The 18,547-nt window shown below is 37.1% G+C and overlaps 1 long non-coding RNA gene across 1 annotated transcript; it reads right to left on the minus strand.

The window, feature by feature from the left end:
• Nucleotides 1-1,369: 1,369 nt before the first annotated feature.
• Nucleotides 1,370-16,929, minus strand: LOC129149616 (uncharacterized). The gene is made up of 3 exons (XR_008556487.1): nt 16,875-16,929; nt 6,624-6,736; nt 1,370-1,705 (listed from the first exon to the last, which is right to left on the minus strand). It is a non-coding gene; the product is annotated as an uncharacterized LOC129149616 (long non-coding RNA).
• Nucleotides 16,930-18,547: the final 1,618 nt, after the last annotated feature.

Raw genomic sequence — 18,547 nt, forward strand, 5'->3', positions numbered from 1 at the left:
TAGAATAACTTCTCTAAGATATATATACATACATACATATGTGTGTGTGTGTGTATGTATATATATATATATATATATATATATATATCCCTAGAAATAAAATTACTAGCAGCTAAGATATATGCATTTTCATCTTTACTAGATAATGCCAAATTTTTCATAGATGGTTATGTAAACATATAATTTGCATTATGTGTGTTTATTATTTATGAATCAAAAATTGTTTACAGTGGGTGTCAGACTTCATAATATTTTTAGTCTTTGAGATGCTCAGTTGAATTCATTTGTAATTTTAAAGTAAATATTTCTGATTATTTATGAATTTAAATGTGACTTCATATATTTCCTGGCTTTTTGGATTTCCGTTTTTTGTCAAGATTCTGTTTCAATCTTGTCAATTTTTCTATTGAGTTGTCTGTTTTTTAAAATCATAATCATTCTTTTATAAAGTTCCATTTATAATGTTAGTACTGTATGCCCCTATCCCTTTTTCTTTGTCAGTTTTATTAGAGGTTTATCAATATATTCTATCTTTTCACAGAATCAGCTTTTGGTTTCAATTATTATCTGTATCATTTTTCAATTTTATTGATTTCTGTCCTTAATTCTATTTTTTCCCTGCTGTTCACTTTGGATTTGTTTTGTCTAACATTGGAGCACAGATTATTGATTTCAGATCTTTCCATTTTAAAGTATTTGCAGTTCTATTTGGATCTGTCCTTCAGTTGGGGCACCCAGTGACTTCTCTGGGATCTTTGTGACGGTCCTTAAAATCAATCTGATCCATTCATGTGAATTTCAGAGGTGAACCCAAGAAATCAAACACTGTGCTAAGGGCTAATTTTCCCAAGTCCTCCCTTTGTTCAGTTTTACTAGTATTTTCATTTTCTTGTAGTTCTCCTTCTTTTTTTGTTCTCTAGCTAGAAATCTGGGCCTCTCTTTACCATATTCTATAGTGTACCACCTGTGACTATGTCTGCATCCAGGGCTAAGTGGTATAAAGACAGGAGAAAATAAATTTGTTAACCTCACCAGCAGTTTGGTAACATTTCATATTCTGGCTTTCTTCACAAATCTCCTTGCTATTATTTACTTTTCAATGTCCTCAAATAGCTGTGCTATGCATTCTTTCCAGGTGATATGCTGTGTTTAATTGGTCTTGGATTTAATGGCATTAGGTTAAGAGAACTTGGTCTGTATGTTGCTGAGTTTTTATAATTTATTGAGACTTGTTTTAGAACTGAAACATAATCAATTTTTGTGAAAGTTCCATCTAAAATTGTAAAGAACTTATCTTCTCTAATATCTGCGTGCAACATTTGGTGTTTTTTTCAATACATTTTCAAAAATTTATATTTGTGTAGTTCAAGTATGCTGCATGTCACTTGATTTATCAAATATGAAAGAAATGTATTGAGTTATCTCAGTTTTAAAGAACAATTTTCAAATTATCTTTGGATTTTAGGAAATATATTTAGGACTCAGTGATGGGCAACCTTTTGAGCTTGGTGTGTCAAACTTCGCCAAAAAACTGAGCATAACTTGGGTAGTGTGTCCCTTTGAGGAAAAAACTAACTCCAAGACTCTAGTCGCAAATGTTTCATCCTCAGGAGCAGCAAATGTTTCATCCTCGGCATGCGGCCACGTGTCATCAGAAATGGCTACGCGTGTCAGTGCTGACACGCGTGTCATAGGTTCGCCATCACTGATAGGTGAAAGAGAAGAAGACAGATATTTAGAATTATTTATTCCTGATAAATTGAGTAATGACAGTATTGAGTCTTTCTATGCCTAATATTACTTTTTTTTTAGTTAGTTTGTTTTGTTAATCCTCACCTAAGGCTATTTTTCCTTTGGTTTTTAGAGAGAGTAGAAGGGAGGGAAAGAGACAGAGAGAGAGAAACATTGATGTGAGAGAGACACATGGATTGGTTGCCTCCTGCATGCACTCTGGCCAAGGCCTGGATCCAGCCTGCAACCAAGGTACATGTCCTTAACTAGAATTTTGCCAGGGACACTTCAGTCTATGGGCTGATGCTCTATCCACTGAGCAAAAGCAGCTAGGGCTGCCTAATATTACTTTTTGTTTTATTTCTCTTTTCTGTGTTTTCTCCCTTTTTTTTTTTTTTTTGTTAGAATTTTCTTTTAATATATTATTTCTTACACCCTCACTTTCACTGCAGTCAGGGAGACAAGTATCTTGACAGAGTCCTAGTGGTGATACAGAAGATGGAGGCCAGGAATGTGATATTTATATTGTTTGGAGAGCCTAATTTAAGGTACTTTTTCAATATGAAAAATAATGAAGATTAGACAAAATTTGTATATAATAGCTAGGGTTGTCACACACAGAAAAGTGAGGGTTTTGAAGTGAGCATTTATGAATAAAGAATCATCTATTGTTCTGAGAATGGAGGAGATGCTACTCTACTCTAGTTAATGTTTGGATGAATGGATTTTCATGAAGTTCCTTATTTGAGCGCTGATTATGAGATTAAATCTGACTTCATATGTTTATTGGTTTTTTACATTTTCTTTTTTTATCAAGAGTGTTTCAATCTATGTTAATTTTTCTATTTAGTAGTCTGGTTTTGTTGTACTTAATATGCATTCCAAATTTTAAAAAAATCATTGATTTAGATGTTACTCAAAGCCAAATAACTATAGTTATTTGCAACTTCATCTTACTGAGCAAAAATGCCCCAGTTTTAATAAAGTCATATTAAGGCATGTTAATGTAAGTTAAGTGTTTGTAGATAGTTTCAATTCTCACATTTATTTATTATAAGTATCTTTGAACTCTATTTTTCCCATAGGTTTACTTTCCTTTTAGATTAATTCTTGTCCCTGATGTATTTATATTTGAGTCTATTTTATTTTTTATTTTTGTGGATTTTTTACTTTTTCCCTACTCACTTGTTTTTGGATATTGTTGAGTGAAGGGATACCTCCATTCCTTTTAGCATCTTAAATTTGCCTTAGAGCCTAGGTCTAAATTTACAAGGTCATTCCTACTCCATATTTGCCATTTGATCCACCTATATTTTTTCCTCCAGTTTAATTTATTTAATCACCAGCTAGAATTAAAATGGCTCCTGAGAATGGACATGATGTCCAACATGGTATATTAATTCCTAATTGTTTTGAGATCGGTTTATGTTTTCTGAATATAAAAGTCCAGTTTTGCTAACTGTTGAATGGCACACAGCAGTTTGGTTTCAAATTGAAAGCTCACATGACTGGTTATAAGTAGCCCCAGAGAATACTCAAAATGAACATCTCATGAAACAAATTTAAATTAGAGCTGTGTAGGTTTGAGCCAAAGAATTCATATCCAAGGATATAATTCTATTATTTTCATCTCTGAAGTCAGAAAGTCTTCAGGGAACTTTTTTGTATTTTTGCCACTGTTTGAGCAGATACTATGCCTCTTATTTAAAGGATTCCTACTTTCTTACAATGTCAGTGATCCAGATGTCCGGTCTGGCTTTGAGTAATATCTAAGTCAATGATTTTTATTTGGAATGCGCATTAAGTACAAAATCCTGGATTAGCACTCAAAAAAAGAAGTTATTGCCTACAAGGCTCCATTTATGAACAATGTCTAATTTAAGATTGATAATTTGGTAACTAAAATAATTTTAAAATATTGTAATTTTGTTTCCATACCTAGCAAGTCATAATCCTAACATTCCTTAAATCCCCTTCTCTTTTTGCCTACTTTTTTACATCCCCCAGACTTAATCCTTTTCTGCCCAAACCATAAAATATTCTCTCACTTTACCAGCTTGTTCTCTTTATCTTTCTCAGTGCTTAGTGATCTATATTGACTCAAATAATTATTTCTTGTGCTCCTTCCTTCTCTTCAGTCAAACTCTACCCTTTCCTTTCTACATGCTAATGAAAGGATAGATTTTAGGAATGAACAGAACACAGTAGGACAGCAGGAGGATAAAACTGGGCAGGCAATTTCAGACCAGGAGATTCTCAATACGCCCACAATAGGATTTTTGTCACATTTTGTATACTCGACACCAGTTGATCATCCCCTAGAGTTGTTTCCACTGTATCTCCTAAAGTCTCTCACAAATTTTGATTTATCTCTAGTTGACTTATGTAAGTTACACCCTCATTCTCAGTCCTTTTTTCTCTAATCATGGGGTTTAGGAGGAGTTCTGCAATTCTGCCCACTTATCTCTCAATTTAATTTAGGATTATTCAGCACCTGAGCTAGTCTCATCTTTCCTGTACTTCCAGAACTTTCTAAACATTAGACTTGTTCATTATACCCTTACTTATTTGTACAGGCATTTTCAACTATATGTTTTCCTTTTTAATTTCTATGCAATTCAGAAAAGTAAGAAGTGGAATGTATGTCCAATCTCTATATTTTAAGCTTATCTGCAATAAAATTTTCTATTACAAAATTGCTGCATATATATTTAATAGAGATGAAACGTTAAAAGCATGAGCAATCCAACAACATGTTTTGAAATTTAGGACAGTTTTCTCCTCTATAATTATAGAGATTTATTGGGTCAAATAAATTTATGGAAATTGATTCATAATGGAGACAAGAAAAAATTCATAGTACAGACTGATAAAATAACATCTTCATTTTGGTCACAGTTTTCTTGTTATATTTATACTAGAGACCAGGTGCACGAAATTTGTGCATGGGGGGGGATGTCCCTCAGCTCAGCTGGCACCCTCTCCAATCTGGGATCCCTCTCACAATCCAGGACTACTTGCTCCTAACCTCTCGCCTGCCTGCCTACCTGATTGCCCCTAACCACTCCGTGCCAGCCTGATCGATGCCTAACTGCTCCCCTGCCAGTCCAATTGCCACTAACTGCCCTCTGTTGCCAGCCTGGTCGCCCCTAACTACCCTCCCCTGCAGGCCTTGTCACCCCTAACTGTCCTCCCTATAGGCCTGGTTTCCCCCAACTCCCCTCCCCTGCTGGCCCGGTCACCCCTAACTGCCCTCCCTTGCCAGCCTGGTCTCCCCTAACTGCCCTCCCCTGCAGACCTGGGTCCCCCCCAACTGCCCTCCCCTGCCAGCCTGGTTACCCTTAACTGCCCTCCCTTGCTGGCCTGATTGCCCACAACTGACCTCCCCTGCTGGCCATCTTGTGGTGGCCATTTTGTGTCCACATGGGGGCAGCCATCTTTGAGCACATGGGGGCGGCCATCTTGTGTGTTGGAGTAATGGTCAATTTTCATATTACCTTTTTATTATATAGGATTGGAGTTATTTCTGAAAAATTTGCTTTATAGGTAAACCTTAGACCATTAAACTATCTATTGGGATAGCTACATTATTGAAACAGGGAAGGATGTTTCAATAATGCCAAACATTTGAGTGACATATGAGGAGAAAAGGTCATAAAATAAAAAAATTCTACATGCATTTGGAATAGAAAGAAAATATTGAATGTTTGACTAAACCCCCAACAATTTTTATTTAATTGTTTGACACTCAGTAGATATAGGCAAGGCTGCTATTGGCAGTATACAAAACATAAATCAGTGCTTTGGAAGTCACTCGTTTAGAGCACAATCTACAAAGTATCACATTACAAATAAATACATATTTGACTCCCCTGCAAATTGGAAAATAGTAATTACATACTGAAGTTTCAAGTACTGGTATAAGTAAAGGGACCAGGGAAGTGGTTGGTGGCTTGTGTTAATAATAGTCTGAGTCTAAACATTTATAAGATATGTCAAATTTTCACATTTCCTACCAATATTGCCTATTATTTTTCTTTTACCCCTCAAGACTCTAGCCCGTTCTCTCTTTTATCTTTCTTCTCATTTCTGGAACAACTCTTTTCTTCTGTAGACTGAGATGAAATGTCTAATTTGTGTAGACAACCCCACTATGGACCCGTAAAGACCAAATTTATTATTGAATAGCATCACTTTGTCATTACAGCTTCAGCTTTTCAATCTCACAAACTCGCATTTGAATGTGAGCTTTGCCATTAAACTAGAGCAATAATGATACTTTCCTAGTGCATCAATAATAAATGTACAGCAAATACTTACAATGCATTTGTAACTATTTGATTGGTACAAAGTTTGTGATCAGAAAACAAAAACGAATATTTGTCAAATGCATGAATTTGATACTTTTTCCAACAAAATTAGTTTATAAAAATATCTGTATCTAAATTTAAGTTTTAAAAATAATTCCCTGAATGAACTAGGTGAAATTAATATTTAAAATAGCTTTCTTGTGACTCCTTCATAAAATGATAGGTATTTTTAAAGCAAATTATTATTTTCCATGATCTAAATTTGGCCAAGACACTTGGTGATGTTGAACTAGTGACTTAAAGCGTTTTCTTAAAAATAAAATTAAGGCTTTAAACTTTACAATGTGCTAGTTATCTCATGAATGTAAAAAACAAAACAAAAACATTTCATATGAAAACCAAGTCTAATCACTTGGAAACCTACAACACATATAGGACTTTTAATTTCAAATCTAGTACTTTTCCTTTATGTCATTAGACCAAATCTGTGTTTTCCAAATGTGGTTTATCAATAAATCACCTGAAGTCCATAGAACAAATTTGATTTTTGTGCATAGCCCAGAGCTATTGAATAAGAATCACCTGTGTAAATGTCCGGGGAAATGCACTCCACCTCCCATGCAGTTCTAATGATGAGCAACTCTTGGAAAAGATAGATGACTTTCAAAGACCCTTCTAGCTTCTGTTTTCTAAATCTGTTTTAGGAAAGAAATGTTCATTTTAATGTATGACATTTGCTTAAACTGAGTAAAATTTCATGGCAATTAAATAATCAAATTCTTTACAAATAAAAAAAATCCATGTTATATCAGGAATAGAAGCAAAATTCTTAATTTAGTTTTGACTTTAATCACACTTTCTGGTACAGTAATCAAGGAAAATTATGGTGATTTTGTTTTGCCTTTGAAGCTAATCCATATGTCCTTGGAAATATGATTACAAATATGGCCAAACTTTCAGTGATAACTTGCTCTTTGAATATTTTTCTCCTAGAATGCAGGACTATAAAAGTTATATAATTTATACTAAGTATTGTTTCCAATGAAATTTCCTTGATTTGCTCATTATATCCAAATCTTTCAAAATCATATTAGGTTAATATTAAAATTAATTGTTTTAAAAGTTTTAACTTGATCAGTTTGAATTTTTATATCTTAAAACACAAAGCATTTTCAAACTCTTAATAACATGTGAAATTTAAAAGGATATTGCCCCTACATCTCCACTAAACTCTCTTCTAGTTTAAAAAATATCACTAATTCTACACACTTTTCCTGATTAATACAGATTCTCAATATTTCCACATACTTTATACAAAGAATTCTTGTTTAATTTATTATTGGTAATATTAAGTAATGTTTCTTTGATAATGGCATAACAATATACATAATTGAATAGCTAAATTCAAAATAAAAATTAAAGTTATATCTTAGAACCCACATTTAACTACTCTTGAAATCATTATAATAATCAAATACCAACACTAAAGACATTTTTCCTGTTATTACTAAGGTGAGCACAGTAATTGGAATTACCATCATCAGAACAGAAACCTCTGTCTTCTATATTGTCAGCACTAATAACAAAGGTATCTACATTAATCATTGTACTAAATATTCTAGGTTACTAAGATAAGATTGTAAATCCTTAAAATAACTTCACCAAGTTTTGTCTCTTTTACAGAAGCTGAGAATTTTTAACATATGGTATCATAAAAAATGTTGTTCCCCCCCCCACCCCCGCAAGCATTATTATTGCAAGGGAGTTACATTTCAAAAACAAACCCAGACAATTGCATCTTCTTATCTATCACTGTGTCTTCAACTCATTTTGCCTATAACTAAAGTATACATTAAGTATAGCAGAGAATTTTCTTATTATTATTAACAGACATTAAAATTAATCTTATCAATATTACAGGAGAGATATAATTGTATTACTTGTTAATATACTGGCATAAATTGCTAATTAAAAGACCTAGGAATAATTATTAAGTATGTTTTGTAAATGATAATCAAGGAAAGTATTTCCCCCACATAAACTTACATATTTACTAAAATATCTCAGGTTATCCCTGCAAATATCACCCATTTATTGTGCAGTGTGGCTTACACTATGACTAGGGGAATTTTAAGAAGATGGAGTCCTGGAGGAAATTCTTATTCCCCGTAACTCTCCACTCTGCTGGAAGGACTCAATAAATACAATCAACTTGCTAGTGAAGCGTGAACATGTGCACTGGAAGTTGTGATTTCTCTGGGGATGACAAGCAGGAAAGCTTTGTTGGCTGAGCCACCTGAAGAGAATCCAAAGCTATGGCTTCAGCTTTTGCAGCTAGCAGAGCAGCCTCGGCTGGTTAGGGAGGCTTTTAAGACCTGACGAGCCTGTGGAGGGAGGTGCACTTCTCAACCCGCTGTTTACTAAAACTATCATCACCATGTCCACATGATTCTCCTGGTGCTTGGAGGGGAACTGTGGAGTAGCAATACATTACTGTCCTGAATTGCATCTGGTCTGGCAGTTGAGGAGACCCTCTCTCATTTGTACGTGCTTCTCCCTTGTACTGGGAAAGGTTTTAGACGATCAATTCCTGCATTTCACATCTCAGGGTGTGGATCTCCATTTATTTTTTATATTTTTTTATTTTATTTTTTGGATCTCCACTCTTTAAAAATCATTACATGTTGGTCCATCAAATAAAGATCACTGTATTTACTACTGGCTGCAGAATTCAAACTGCAAGAGACCCCAGAAATCAGACCTAGTGAACCCACACAGTAGGTTAAAACATTATTACCTAATTAAATCTATTTATCAACTTGAAGAGGGAATCCAATATGACAAATCAAAACAAGAGGTCACCATTCTGGATAAATAAAGAGAAGCCTAGAGAACTATCAATATAATAACATTGAAGCAGGAAACACATAGTATGCAACTGTTGATTATTTTAAATCTTGCAATTTAAAAGTGAAAAACAGAATAACTCCTTTTGGTAACTTATCTGGGTAAAGAATAAGTATCATAGAGTACAGAGGAAAAATACAAAGAACTGAACAACTGAAAAGGAAAAAGCCTGGAAGGGTAATTATAATGGTTCATAGTTTCAATGTAAATGAATGATGCTGTTATTGAATACTTCAATTCAAGGGCCTAGTACATATTTTCGAAGCAGAAGAGACTGTATAGAAATATAATGATAGTTGGCACTCAAAAATTCTAAATCATTTAAACAAAGCCCAGAAATTCAGAGTTGGAGAAAAGCAGATGATGGCAATGTAGTGTTGTTGTGGCCCAAGAGAACGACAGCCGGCTCCCAGAGGAATCAGGAAAGGTCCTTAATTACGCAGCACTGCTAGTCCTGGGGAGGGTTTGATATATATCTCTCCTTGTGGTGGACCCCTGGTGTGGGCTTTGCAGCTCCTCCCAAGTCAGTTGTTAGAATGGGGAAGTAAGATTACTGTTTAACTAGATACTGAACTAGGCTGTAAGCCCCCAAAGTTGCCCCCCTATTTTCCTTCTCAGTGTTAAAGTGGTATTGTCTAAATATGAGGGTTCCTCTGGGATGAATAGCCTTGTTGGAGGGGAAAATATACCTTACTTATGGTAGCCAGGGAAAATTTTTGATGGAGCAAACTGAACCTTGAATGGGAAAGTTGAGATATCCCTTCCAAAAAAAAATGGTGATGGTATTCTAGCTAGAGAGAAGAGCATGCAGATAGGCAAGAGTTTGAGAGAAAAGATGATGTGGGGAATTAAAAGATGATTCAATGTTATTGGAGCAAGTAACTAGAAAAAAAGAGGATCAAGAGATGGCTTTGGAAAATTCAAATCTTGAGGGTCTTTTTTTCTTTTAGTTCCGTACCTTGATTTATCTTTGGTTAACATAGTCAAAACTATAATGAGAAAAAAGAGGCAGAGATGTGTACAAAAGGGGTCTAGTCAGTATTCTATTCATTAAATATATATATATATTATTTATATATTTATATATATATATATATTTATATTTAATTCAGAGAGGAAAGGAGAGTGAGAGATAGAAACATCAATGATGAGAGAGAATCATTGATGGGCTGTCTCCTGCACATACTCCACTGGGGATTGAACCTACAACCTGGGCATGTGCCCTTGACCAGAATCAAACCTGGGGCCCTTTAGTCCTCAGGCCGATGCTCTATCCACTGGACTAAACTGGTTAGGGCCAGTATTCTATTCTTTATAAAAAATGGAGAAGGCTAAAAATAGTCACAAATCAGATGGAATAAATACACAACAAATTAAGTTAGGGTATTGGCAGTAATGAGGACATAATTCTGTTTAAAATACAATTATTCATATTTTTTACCTTGTAATAGTAAATTGAGCTCCTGGCATGCCAGAAATTGAAAGGCAGCTTTGCAGAGTGGCTAAGAGCACATGACCATTGGAGCCTAATGAACTGAGAGAATTCTAGCTTGCCCACTAACTAGTTTTATGATTTTAAAACAAGTTAGTTAATTTCTTTATGCCTTTGTTCTCTCACCTGTACACTAGAGATAAAAAGTAGAATAAAAATACCTATCTCAGTGAACTGGTGATGAAAAAGTAGTTAGAACAGAGCCTGCCCAGTATAAGCAGTATGAATAGGATTGTTTTGCTATTTTTATTTGCTGAAAAATGTGAAAATTTCTGTATATACTTATTTAACTATAATGTGTTTTTTTAATTTAACAGTTATTTGGGTGTAATTAAATCTTATGCTTGAGATTATGACTACTAATCTTGTTTTACATATTTGCTGCAGCGAATTGTATTATACCCATCCTATCTATGTGTAGTATTTTATAACTGGTAAGTTATATTTGTTATAGTAAATTGAATCTAACTTATGTAAACTGCAAAGTACACACTGGCATTGTTATGATTAACTTTCTATCCAGGACCTCTAAAACTCTCCTGTCTATTTGTCACAATATTGTCCTTGTTATTCAGAAAACATTGCATCATTTTGTCTTGACAATCTTCCTATGTGCCTAATGGAAAAATAAACTGATTGTAACATATTGAGTCCTAAAAAAGTGAAGCATACTTTTCAACATAAAGAAATAAAGATAAATGTTTTGGTTTGGGGCACAATAAGCTTATCTTTAACCTAAGTAATTTAATCTCAACTACTACTACTCCTGTTCAGCCATGGCCTTGATAGGGTTGAGGTGATCATGCATCTCAATTTGTACCTATTTTGTTCCAGCGCAACAAATATGTCTCCTGCTACATGTTTCAAAGGTTTTCCAGTATGGGTAATAAATTATATGGTCACCTACATAAAAACCTTTTTGGTGAAGTTTGTTTCAGGAATTAAGCAATAAGGCAATAAGTGCGGTTGATATAAAATAATGACCGATTTAACAAGAGGTCAAGTTTTGTCATCTGAAGAGATCTAGGAATATGGCCCTCTCATAATGATCTGCCCCTGCACTGATGCCTGAACTCCCCCTCTAGAGATATGCTCTTCTTGCCTGTGTAAGACAGAGAAAGAGAGGTCCCTCTTTTGGTATTCCAGCCAAAAATGTATCATTAGATTCTAATCAGGAAACCTCAGACAAGTCCAGTTTGAGGAAAGTTCTATAAAATAATTAGTCTATTGTCTTTAGACATTCTCATGAAAGACAAAAGAATTTCTGATGAACTGAACTAGATTTAAAAAAACGAAAGACACATGACTAGTAAACGTAATATATGATATTGGATTGGTTCCTAGTCAGGAAAGGGTTAACTCAGCAGGCCTGGTCACTTACACCCTGCATATTCCAAAAAAAAGGCTTGTCTTCAGACTGGCCCTAGGTTGGCTCCTGGGAAATAACCTCTGACCCTGGGAATTTCCTGTTTGATGATAATGTTTTTGTATGTCTGAGTCATGGGCCATATTGTGTCAATTTGACCAGGTAAGTTTACCTGATATTGTGATTTATGGTTTATACCTTTCTCTTGGTGTTTGGGTTATAACAGGGAAATTGGCCTCTGAGTCTCTGAGGTCAGTTGGTCAGTCGGTCAGTCAGTCAGTCCGTCAGTTAGTCAGGGACTGGATGCCTATGTGACTGACGCCCAGTAAAGTACTGAACACCAAAGCTTGAGTGAACATCCCTGGTTGGTAATACTTTCATGTTTTTTCACATATTCTTGCTGAGACATTTAAGTGTGTCCCTGTACAACTCTAATGGGAAGAGACACCTTTAAGCTTACATTTGGTTTCTCCTGGAGTTAATCCCATGGGCCTTCCCCTTTACTGCTTTTAATCAATATCCTTTCAGAATAATAAAATATAACCATGACTACAACAGCTTCTTTTCATCCTGTGAGTACTTCTAGAATCAAACCTGAGGGTGGTCTTGGGAACCCCTGACATAATTCCTACATTAAAATGATTATTAAAACTTGAGTATGGATTAGAAATTAAAAATATTTCAATGTTAAAATTTTTTGAATTTTGTAATGAATATATTTGTGTAAGTGATTATACTTGTTCTTGGGAAACACACATTGAAGCATTGTGGGGCCAAAGGGCAAAATGACCATAACCTACTATCAAATGATTTAAAAAAAATGTATATACAGAACTAGAGAGGAAAATAGTGCAAATGTGTCAAAATAAGAAGAATTAGTGAGATATAAAAAGAATATGTGAGTTCTTCTATTATCCTTACAACTGTCCTGTGTTTAAAATTAAATAAAAAATTAAAATAGAAACATCTAAAGGGCTATATATGTATGTGGTGTATTTAATGTGAAATCACTATCTGAGCTTTCCAAATATTCACCAAATAACTACATTTAGTAAGTAAGTAGAAAGTGCAGAAATAGCTCAATCATTTAACAGACATAATTAAATTATTGGCAGCTGGACATGGGCCGTAAGGTGAAAGTTGTCACTAAAAAGACAAATGGAAGGATGCTGAAAATCATCATAATGGGTATGTGGTCTCTGATAAGGTGGGCCAAAAGTAAATTTGAAGACCCTGGGATGGAAACAAAGCCTTGCATACTAAGTTTGCAGAAGACAATGGTGACAATCAGTTTTTCTGGGTAAGCATGGGATTCAGAATGTGTGATGCAGATATGCAGGCCTGTGGTGCTGGCAAGTATAGAATGGAATAAAGAATGGGTTAACAGCCCTAACTGGTTTTGTTCAGTGGATAGAGCGTCGGTCTGTGGACTGAAGGGTCCCAGGTTCGATTCTGGCCAAGGGCATGTACCTTGGTTGTGGGCACATCCCCAGTAGGGGGCGTGCAAGAGGCAGCTGATCAATGTTTCTAACTCTCTATCACTCTCCCTTCCTCTCTGTAAAAATCAATAAAATATATATATATACATATTTTTATAAAGATTGGGTTAATAGACAGGTGATAAAGCACAGCAACTGGGAGTGAGGGAACAGGCAATTTTTAGGGATGCAGACTGACAATCTGTAAGTATCATACAAATCTAGAAGAAATTAACAAGTATCCAAAGGTGATGAAAGAAAGAAAGAAAGAAAGAAAGAAAGAAAGAAAGAAAGAAAGAAAGAAAGAAAGAAGAAAGAAAAAGAAAGAAAGAAAGAAAGAAAGAAAGAAAGAAAGAAAGAGAGAAAGAGAGAAAGAGAGACAGAGAGAAAGAAAGAGAGAGAGAAAGAAAGAAAGAAAGAAAGAAAGAAAGAAAGAAAGAAAAAGAAAGAAAGAAAGAAAGAAAGAAAGAAAGGGGACTTCAGGCCTCAGAAGTATTGATGAGAACAGCAGCAGGCTTCAGGCACCAATTAATAGGATAGAGGAAAGGGAACATAGTCAATTTAATCATTAAGTTTACTGAGGTACAGAAACCCAGCAGGATTAACAAGACGAAATGCTGAAGAATCGACCACTAACCTAGAGCTTTTTAAAGAGAGGTTCCTAGCAGCTGAGAAGGGACAGAGATTGCAGGTGGGAATGTAGTCGTCCCAGCTGGAGAATTTTGAGTGCTTCAAGAAGAGAATGCCAGGCTGTCATGGCGATCACCTTTGCCAAAAAAATTCTTAGGACTGCCAAATAAAAAAGATGCTAAAGAGCAGTGTGCAAGCAAAATGGATTTGGGATTAATATAATTCTGTACTTAAAACTTGCCTCTACTGCTTACTGCCTATGTGACCTTTATTAGACCTCTTGATAATACCTATTTCAGAAGACTACTTTTATAATTAAAATATGTAAAGCCCTTGATTTAGTGCTTGGCACAAAGACTGCACCTAGTAAATGACAGATTTCGTTATTATGGATGGAATGGGAGATGCATAACATTCGCCCTTTCTCTTGCTACCAACTGATAAGTGATAAGAGTCGGTATGTTGATTACTAGCTCTATTGGCCAAAATAAAAACTATTTGAGACAAAGGTCTTCTTGTGCTATAAAAACTCTGCATAGTGGTAGCCTGCTTCTGAACTTTGCTTTCCCAGTGAGAGATGGATACACACTTCAAATTGACTTTAAAGTCTACCAGGTAAATTGAGAATAAGTTGGTTGGTCTCTCAACTGTTGTGGAGAGACTCAAACGTAAATGAGATCTTACATTCTGCAAATATGAGGCCCATAGACTTCTGGGTAGAATACATTAAGCTATATGAAAATGAAACCAGGTTGAAGCTTCCAGTTGTAAATGCCATTCATGTTTACACTGGACCTAGAATCACCCAGCTGAGAATCTCAAGGAAATATATATTATATGAAATTTAAAAATATAAATTGCAGACTGAAAGTGGGAGGATTAAAAAGATAGTTACAAAAGTAATCCTATCACAATTATATCACCATGTAAACAACATTTTATTTTTTAAATTAGCACGTTTTTCTTTTTTGATGTTCTTCAACTCTTTATTTCATAATTGTCTATTGGTAGTCACAAGAAAAATAATGATCTATTATTGTTGAAAATATCTTTGTGTTGATAATTTACTTTTGTCTACATTACCTACATTACTTCATTTGATTTTTGCAGCGACTCTTTGAGTTATGAAGGGCACATGCTATTTCTATTTTATAGATAACAAACATGAAGTTCAGAGAGTTCATATGAACTGCCTGTCACACATTGGATCCAGCAAAGATCTGGGTCCATTTCGTCTTCTTACTCCAAAAGAACCATAGTTTTTAATTCTTCATTCTAACACTATAGGCCCAGTGCATGAAATTCGTGCATGGGTAGGGTCCCTAGCGGCTGCTGGCTGCCAGCTGCAGGCTGGGGCCTTCCTTCATTCCGTGCCACCCCCTGGTGGTCAGCACACATCATAGTGAGTGATCAAACTCCCGGGTGGTCAAACTCCCAAGGGGACACTTTGTATATTAGGCTTTTATATAGATAGATAGTTTCCAATTGCTCAAGGCAGTATCCTTAGGATGATCCTAACGCCCCTTAAAGTGCCTGTCTGGGAAAACTCCAGGCTGCTAAGAGATGTACTGTTTGTTCCAGCCAGCACCTGAAAATAGGGCCCCTGTATCCCAGTCTGTGTGTAGGAGGGAGCGTGGGGTGGTGGTGATGCGGGGGAGCCTAATTAGGTAAGTGCCAGTTAGCAGGTGGGTTTCACATGGACCAATTTGTCCTTCCAGCTTTTCGTACTTTTTCATTTTCCTAACTCTACTGTGGCCCTGATCACCCTCAACCTATTCCTTTTTCCTCACTTTATAATGTCTAGTCACGTCTGCACAAATTGATGATCTGGAATAAAGTCTTGCTTGTCTAACTTTGGTGTAATTTTTGCATTGTCATTCTCAATTATCCTAAACTTTCATTTAGAAAGGTTATGATGACTTCAGATGAAATGGCCACTTAGTACCGATCTAATTAATCAAAGCTAGACATGAGAAGTACGTGAGGAAAATACAACTCCAATAGACACTTCTACCAAGCTTCTTTTTGTTGGCCTTACTTTCATTTACTTATTTTATTTGGCCCTACATAATTCTCAGAATGAAATATAGCACGCTGCATTGTCTTCCTTATCATTTGAGAGGTATAATCTCTGACTAGATGCAGAAAGAGGTATTGAGTAAGTGGAAGATTATGTAACTTCCTACTAAAGTTTCAGCTATGCAGTAAAAGGACAAAATAAAAATCTCAATTTTCTTTTCTTCTTACTTGCTTTAAAAATTTTTAATTACATAAAACATCTCTAGGAAAGTGAACCAAGATGGCAGTGTAGGTAAACACAGGACTCACATCCTCCCACAACCACATCAAAATCACAACTGAGATACAGAACAGTCATCATTCAGAATCGCCTAAGGTTGAATGGAAGTCTTACAACTAAAGAATTAAAGAAGAAACCACACTGAGACTGGTAGGAGGGGCAGAGGCACGGAACGGGATGGTCCGACACCCACGTGTGGCGTATTTTTAATTGGGAGGGATATCTTGGCAGAGGTGGCCTCCCATAAGGAGCAAGGGGTCCCTGCCCACATCAGGCCCCTAACTCAGGGTTCCAGTGCCAGGAAGAGAAGTCCCCTCTGAGCTCCAGCACTGGGGCAGCTTGAAAGGATCCAGAAACATATGGGGAGGAACTAAATTATCTGGCATCAGGCATGAACTGGGCTGCAGCTTTCTCCTAGAAAAAGTTCTGGGACCTCCCCTGGCACAGAGCTGACTGTCAGACATCATATCTGAGTTTCCATCAACCTGGCCCACACTGTTTTCCCTATCCCGGTGATTCCCTGAGATCCCACCCGACCCAGTTTGTAACCCCACCCAAGCTGTTTGCAGTGTCTTTTCCATATGAATTGTCTGTCCTGGCTCAGGCTTCAGATTTTCCTAAAATCTCTCTAAGCAGCAGCTGCCATCAGAATGCCCCATACCTCTCAAAAAGTAGCCTCAGAGCCAGCACTAGCAGCAGCTTGCCAAGGTTCATAGCTTGGCATCTCCTGGGCAACTTCAAGCCCAACATAAGTAGCAGCCATATGCAGATCACTTTGTAGCTCGTGCTGGGTGGCCCCAGGGAGGGCATAGGCAATGGCTGACTTTGCACTTCCAGGAAGGCCCAAGAGCCAATGCACACAGTAGACAGCTTCAGACCACACCAGATTACAACTCTATCACATCCACGAGCGACACACTTCAGGGGAAGACTTGGTGAGCACCAAAGCTCCGCTGAAGCAAGTCCTGTTCCATAGGGTTGGCTTCTGCACAGCAGCTCTTCTTCTACTGTGGTTGTAGCTGGTCCTCACAGCCAATTGGCCTGGGGGTCAATTCCTACCAGTGACACCAACAGCAATCAAGACTCAACTACAATAGGACAGTGCACACAGCCCACAAAGGGTCACACCTAGAGTGCCCAGCTCAGGTAACTGGGGAAGCTGAGCCAAAAAATGTATATGCATACTAGAGGCCCGGTGCACGAATTTGTGCACAGGTGGGGTCCCTCAGGGTGGCCTGCAGGGATCGGGCCCTAGCTCATGCCCCCAGCATCACAGCTTACAGCCCTTCTTGGCACCCCTCTGTGGCCTGGTGCTGGCCCCTCATCTGCTCCACCGTCCCGCCTGCAGGGTGATGGATCAGGGCCGGGTCCCCCACCCAGCTCCATTAGCACCTGGGAGCCGGGCAGCAGCTCCACCCCCCATTGCTGCAGTTGGTCGCTGTCTGCGGAGTGATTGGCAGGGCGATCAGGCCCCCACTTGCACCTGCCTTGGCCTGGCACTGCCCCCTCACCTGCTCCACCATCCCGATGTAGTCCCGCTGTCATTGGGGTCCATCGGGGCCGGCAGTTCCTCCACTGCTGCCCACTGCCAGTGCCTTGTCACCAACGCCCGCCATGTTCTGCACTGCCCCCTGCTGGTCAGCGCATGTCATAGCAAGCGGTCAAACTCCTGGTCGAACTACTGGTCGAACAACCGCCTGAGGGGAAAATTTGAATATTAGGCTTTTATTATATAAGATATGCATAATCCATGGACACAGACAATAGGGTGATGAAAGCCTGGTGTGGGGCAGGATCCAGGTGGAGGATAGCAATGGGAGGGGGTAAAGGAGGAGACATCTGCATTACTCTCAACAATAAAGATTTAACACACACACACACACACACACACACACACACACACACACACATCTCTAATGAAGAGCTTTATATGCTTCATCTCTAGAATATGTGGGTCACTTTTTACAAATTATGAAAACTGAAAATATCATGCTCTTGAGAGGTCCATTTCAGTAAAAGTGAGCTAGAATATTTCAAAGGAGGAAGTAGTAGAATAGTAGTTAGGTTCCTGGCTAGGAACAGGAGATCATTTCAGATACCATTATAATTATACAAATGGGATAATAAAGGCTTTAACTAAAGATTGGAAATGTGAATGAATAAAATAAGATGGATTCAAGAGGTTTGGGGAGGTAGATTTGATATGAATCTGTGATAAAGTTTGATGTATGAGAAGGAGAGAATAATTCTGTCTAAAGTCTAAATATGTAAAGTTTCAGGTTTTTGTTCATGAACAAAAGAAGAATCAGTATGTTGTATATTGAAAAAGTAATT

This window comes from Eptesicus fuscus, chromosome 7 (assembly GCF_027574615.1).
Source record: "Eptesicus fuscus isolate TK198812 chromosome 7, DD_ASM_mEF_20220401, whole genome shotgun sequence".
Lineage (NCBI taxonomy): Eukaryota > Metazoa > Chordata > Mammalia > Chiroptera > Vespertilionidae > Eptesicus > Eptesicus fuscus.